The sequence below is a fragment of the Sorex fumeus genome, unplaced genomic scaffold (assembly GCF_029834395.1).
Source record: "Sorex fumeus unplaced genomic scaffold, SorFum_2.1 ptg000482l, whole genome shotgun sequence".
Taxonomy (NCBI): domain Eukaryota; kingdom Metazoa; phylum Chordata; class Mammalia; order Eulipotyphla; family Soricidae; genus Sorex; species Sorex fumeus.
Window position 1 is genome coordinate 12706 of NW_026606537.1, and position 5340 is coordinate 18045.

The 5340-nt window shown below is 36.8% G+C and overlaps 1 non-coding gene across 1 annotated transcript; it reads left to right on the plus strand.

Moving 5' to 3' along the window:
* Nucleotides 1–2954: 2954 nt before the first annotated feature.
* LOC130019086 (U7 small nuclear RNA) lies at nucleotides 2955–3016 on the plus strand. The gene has a single exon (XR_008791739.1). It is a non-coding gene; the product is annotated as a U7 small nuclear RNA (small nuclear RNA).
* The last annotated feature ends 2324 nt before the right edge of the window (nucleotides 3017–5340 follow it).

A 5340-nucleotide genomic window follows, 5' to 3' on the forward strand; every position in this document is an offset into this window, starting at 1 on the left:
AATTCTTCTTGAGCACTGGTTCAAATTTTGAAAGAATTTAATTTTTGCTGCATAATTCATCCACTACTAAACTAATCAATGACCACTCAGCTACAGAGCGAAGAAGGGACTTTCAATTCATGTGGCTGATCTATTTTAGATCCCAGTTGAATTCAGTGCATTGTCGACTTGAGCACTGTTTGAAGAGTTGATGAGCACAGAGCTAAGAGTAGCTTGAGAACACCACTGGATATGAAGATATACAAACACATAGACAGGAATATTGACTACACATAGAATGCTTTCCATTCCTCAATTCCTGAGCATCATTCTGGGTTACCCCAAGGCCCATTCTGGGCTTTTGATTGACTTAGTTTCATGCTCAACTGTTGTAACAGAATACATGAACAGTTGGAGCTACTCCAGCAATTGGAAGTTTTGTGCAATTAAAAAATATCAGTCTGGGGTGGGGGGTGGGGGGTGGGAGGCATACTGGGATCCACGGTGGTGGGAACCGGTCACTGGTGGAGAGATGGGTATTCAAAATAAATAAATAAATAAATTTAAAAAATAAAAATACTTAACATAAAAAATAAAAAATATAAAATAAAAAAAATTAGTCAAACTGGGAGTAGCTGCCCCAGGATCCATGGTTAGAACCCCAGAGGGTTCCCCGAGCCCTGTTCCCCTGAGCAGTCAGGCAAAAGTCTAGAACATTACAGAATATGTCCCCCCAAAAATAAATAAACACAAAACATGATATCTGAATATTAACGCGCAGTAATTTCTGAGCGTTATTTTTTGGTGGTCTTGGTTGGGGGTCAGGGTTGGAGTACTGTACTGGTGGGTGTTTACATGGAAATCCTTGTGAATTTTATTCCCTTAGTGAAAATGTAAACATTTTGCCTCCATAGGCTATGTGTTCAGCCCCTCCCTCTCAATCTATCTGGTACGTGGTGAGCCCCCAATGTCCTGCTAGCAACCAAGCAGATGTCCTGCTAGAAATCCAAGACCAGAAACGGAAACAAAAATTGAACTTTCTCTACCAAAAAAAAAAAAAAAGAAAGTCTGGATAGCAAAGAGGATATGTGGAGAGAGATTGACACTGGTGGTTGGATGCATGCTGCAAAATTGTATGTCTAAGACTCAACTAAGAATAACTTTGTAGGGGCTGGAGCGATAGCACAGTGGGTAGGGCATTTGCCTTGCACTCTCCAACTGAGGTTCAATTCCTAGTATCCCATATGGTCCCCTGAACACGGCCAGGAGTGATTCCTGAGTGCAGAGCTAGGAGTAACCTGAGAGCATCGCCAGGCATGACCCAAAAAGAAAAAAACAACCTTGTAATTCATGGTGTTTTAATAAAATTTTTAAAAAAGAAGAGATTGTGCGAACATTTAATAGGTTAACAATACATATAAAAAGCTATAATAATTTCTAAGAGATTAAAGAAGCAAAAATCAATGATAAACAATATTTGAGTCAACATTAGTGTATTGATGGGGGATGGAATTGACTGAAAATTAAAAAATCCTAAATTTTATATTTATTTGGGACAAATACCAAACTACTGATCCGAATTATAATTCGTAAGGTATTTAAGCTCTAGGAAACTTTTAGGTAATGACTAAAAGTTTAAAAATGTCTTATAGTCTCTAAATCAATGGAGAAAAAATGTATATGAGGGAGGAAAATCTCTGTCTAAAAGAATAGGAGTGGGGAAGATGCCAGAATTTATTTTAAAATTAGAGAGGACCTGAGAGATAGTACAGTGGGTAAGGTGCTTGCCTTGCACACAGCCAACCAGAGTTCAATCCCAGGCATCCCGTGTGGTCCCCCAAGTATCACCAGGAGTACTTCCTAAGTGAAAAGCCAGGAGTAACCCCTGAACATTGCTAGGTGTGGCCCCAAAACCAAACAAAGAAATTAGAGTAAGAAAAAACAAATAGCAAAATTGGGTGGCAAAATAAATTCAAATATATGAGGAATCATGATAGATATGTCTTGAATTTAATGTGAAATTGTCAGAGCAGATAAAAACATACAAATTTAAGCTGCATGTGTTTTTTAAGTACAAAAACACATAAAACAATAAGGGGGAAATGTTAGCAATAAATCTAAAGATATATAGTAATATCCACAAGAACGGTCACTGTCACTGTCACTGTCCTCCCGTTGTTCATCGATTTGCTCAAGAGGGCCCAGTAACACTGTGAGACTTGTCACTGTGTTTGGCATATTGAATACGTCACGGGTAGCTTACCAGGCTTTACCATGTGGGAGAGATACTCTGGTAGTTTGCCGGGCTCTCTGAGAGGGGCGGAGGAATCCAACTCGGGTCCATGTTGGCTGTGTGCAAGGCAAACGCCCTACACACTGTGGTATCGCTCCAGCCCACAAGAACGTCAATGAAAGTTTATTAATACAACACAAAACAGAATTTAAGATAATAAATAGCTCTGTAGCACTGTCCTCCGCTGTTCAACAAATAGTTCGAGCAGTCACCAGTAACAGCTCCATTGTGAGACTTGTTGTTACTGTTTTTTGCATATTGAATACCTCACTGGTGGCTTGCCAGGCTTTGCCCTGTGAAGATAATAAATACAAAATGAAATTAGTATGATTGCTATATATTATTTAAAATTCAGACTTACCAGAAAGATTTAACAATTCCAACTTAAATGCACCTAATAAAGTAGTTTCAAAATATTTCAAGTATTTAAAATTCTTTTATTAAATCACCGTGAGAAAAACAAAGTTGTCCATGATTGAGTTTCAGTATTACAATGCTCAAACACCTGTCCTTTGACCCGTGTACACTTCTCAACACCAATGTCCTCAATTTTCCTCTTTCCAACCCCACCCCAAGTCTGCCTCTGCCACAGACAGACACTTTTTTTATGTGAAGAACTTAACACCATCGTCTTTGTGGGCAATTCTATCATCACTAATAGGTAAATCAAGAAATTAGTTAAAAGTGTTACAGCTCTTTTAGAATTTGTCTAGCAGTTTTTCTGGTTGCTACTGGAAAGCCCACACTCACCCCCCAAACGAAACGAGTTGTGATACAAAATATTTTAAAAAGCAATAAACTTGTTCGTTTATTTATTTTATTTTTAGAAGCGCCAGGAATCAAATCTGAGTCCTTACACATGCTTTATCACTGAGACATATCCTTGATTCGTAAAATAAGTTCAGTTGTACATACAATACACTGTCCGCCAACAGTGTAGAATGCACATTCTCTCAAGCTCACAGAGAATACTTACAATGACTGGCCAGAACTAATATTAGTACCAACAAATTAAAATAAAAGCTGGTATCATATAGCCTGATTAAACATAGAACATAATTGTTATAGAGATAACACAAATTCCTGAAAGTAAAAAATAAATTTCTATTTACTCATGAGTAAAAGAAACTAAAATGGAAATTTGAGAGTACTTAGTTTCTATTTATTCACTTTTACCAGGAATTGTGGTTTGGGCCACACCCAGCTATGCTCAGATCTTATTCCTGGCTTTATGCTCAGAAATCACTTCTAGTGTGCTAGGATTTGGGAAGAAGGTTATTGGGCCTATCTGATGCCGGGGGAAAACTAGAAACACATGCAAGGCCTAACTTCCTAAAACACCTCTCTGACTCTGAAAGTTAGTTTTTAAAATACTGAATTTCAACATTGGTAAGATAAAGTTTATAAGCTGCTTGAGGGAAATCTATAATTTTGAGTACATACATTTGTTTTTCTAATGTCTGAAAATTCAGCAAGTAATTTATGTAATTAAAGAAAGTAATCAGGAAAAGAAGTAAAATAAACTAAAGTAAAATTTTTCAAAAGGTGATAATAAATGCAAAAGCATAAATTAATGATATAGAAAACAAATAAATAATTGGGATAAACCAAATAAAAAAATTGTTTAACATGAGTAATACATTTCCGACTACTAAAAAATCACTTAATCACTTAACTTCCCGTTAGTCGTCGATTTGCTCGAGCGGGCGCCAGTAACGTCTCCATTTGTCCCTGTTGCGTGCTAGTGTAGCCCAATGGCATCTGTTCGCTCTGGGAACATGAAGGGCCTCAAACCGATCGTTCATGATCTTCAGGAAGAAGTCTGACCATCTGGTAGGTGGGCGGCCACGCGGTCTCTTGACATCCCGTGGAATCCAATCAGTAACAGCTCTAGTCCAACGGTCGTCTTTAAATCTCATTACGTGACCAGCCCATCTGATTTTCGACACCTTGGCAAATGAGACAGCGTCCCTGATCCTTGATCGTCGACGGATGTCAGAACTCCGGATTCGTTCTCTCATTTGAGTGGAACGTGATATTCCAAGCATAGCTCTTTCTATTCTTTCTATTATTCTTTGGGAGACCTGAATGGCGTTCTCATCTTGTTTGCGTAGGGCCCAGGTCTCTGAGGCATATGTTAATGCAGGAAGAACAGTGGAATCAAAGAGATGTGCCCGGAGCCGGAGGTTCTTCGTCCTCTTAGCTATTTCTTCCAACTACTAAAAAAAAATTTGAAAAAAGAAAGCTCCACCGGTTCCCCCAAAGGTACAAATAAAACAAGAATATAAATGAGACATATTGAAATGGTCAATGGTCAACAGAGATTAAAATCTACTAAGGGATATAATGCACAAATGTAAATATTTTTGAAAATTTACGTAAAACATGAAAATTTTTAGAGAATGCATTTATTGTAATTTTTTAAAAGAGAAAGAGGATATCCAAATGATCCTATATAAAGTTGAATTAGTGCCCATACATTTTTCATACAAAAAATAATAATAGGCTCTAGAGGATTTTCAGGTGAGTTTTACCAAATGTTCAAAAACAGATGATTCCAATCTTACATGAATTATTCATTGAATATAAAAAAAGAGCCACTCCCAATTCATTTTATGAAGTGATGACTATGTATATGTAAAATGTTAATGCTTCTCATTTTTTAAAAAAATTGTATGTTTATATGTTTCATTTTTAATTTCTTCCTCTATCTGGAACTGATTATATGTGTATATATACATATATATATATATATATACGTATACATAGATTGATATAGATGTTGATATTGTCTTAGTACCATTTATTTAAGTGGGGGAGATGCAAAGAGATGAGAGAGATGCAAAGAGCCTCAACAATAAAGAAAAGGAGCCCTCATGTGACCGAAAAGACTAGAAAAGGTAGGCGTCAATAAAAAGATGATTCTTTGGGGATGAAAGGGAGTTTATCAAATGAAGAAAATAGGCGAAATAAAACACAGAAGTCTTATTAGTAAAATCATGTTTATAAAGGTACTATCAGTAACATTCAACTGGAAGTATGTTTCTCAAAGGGAAAATATTTCTGGA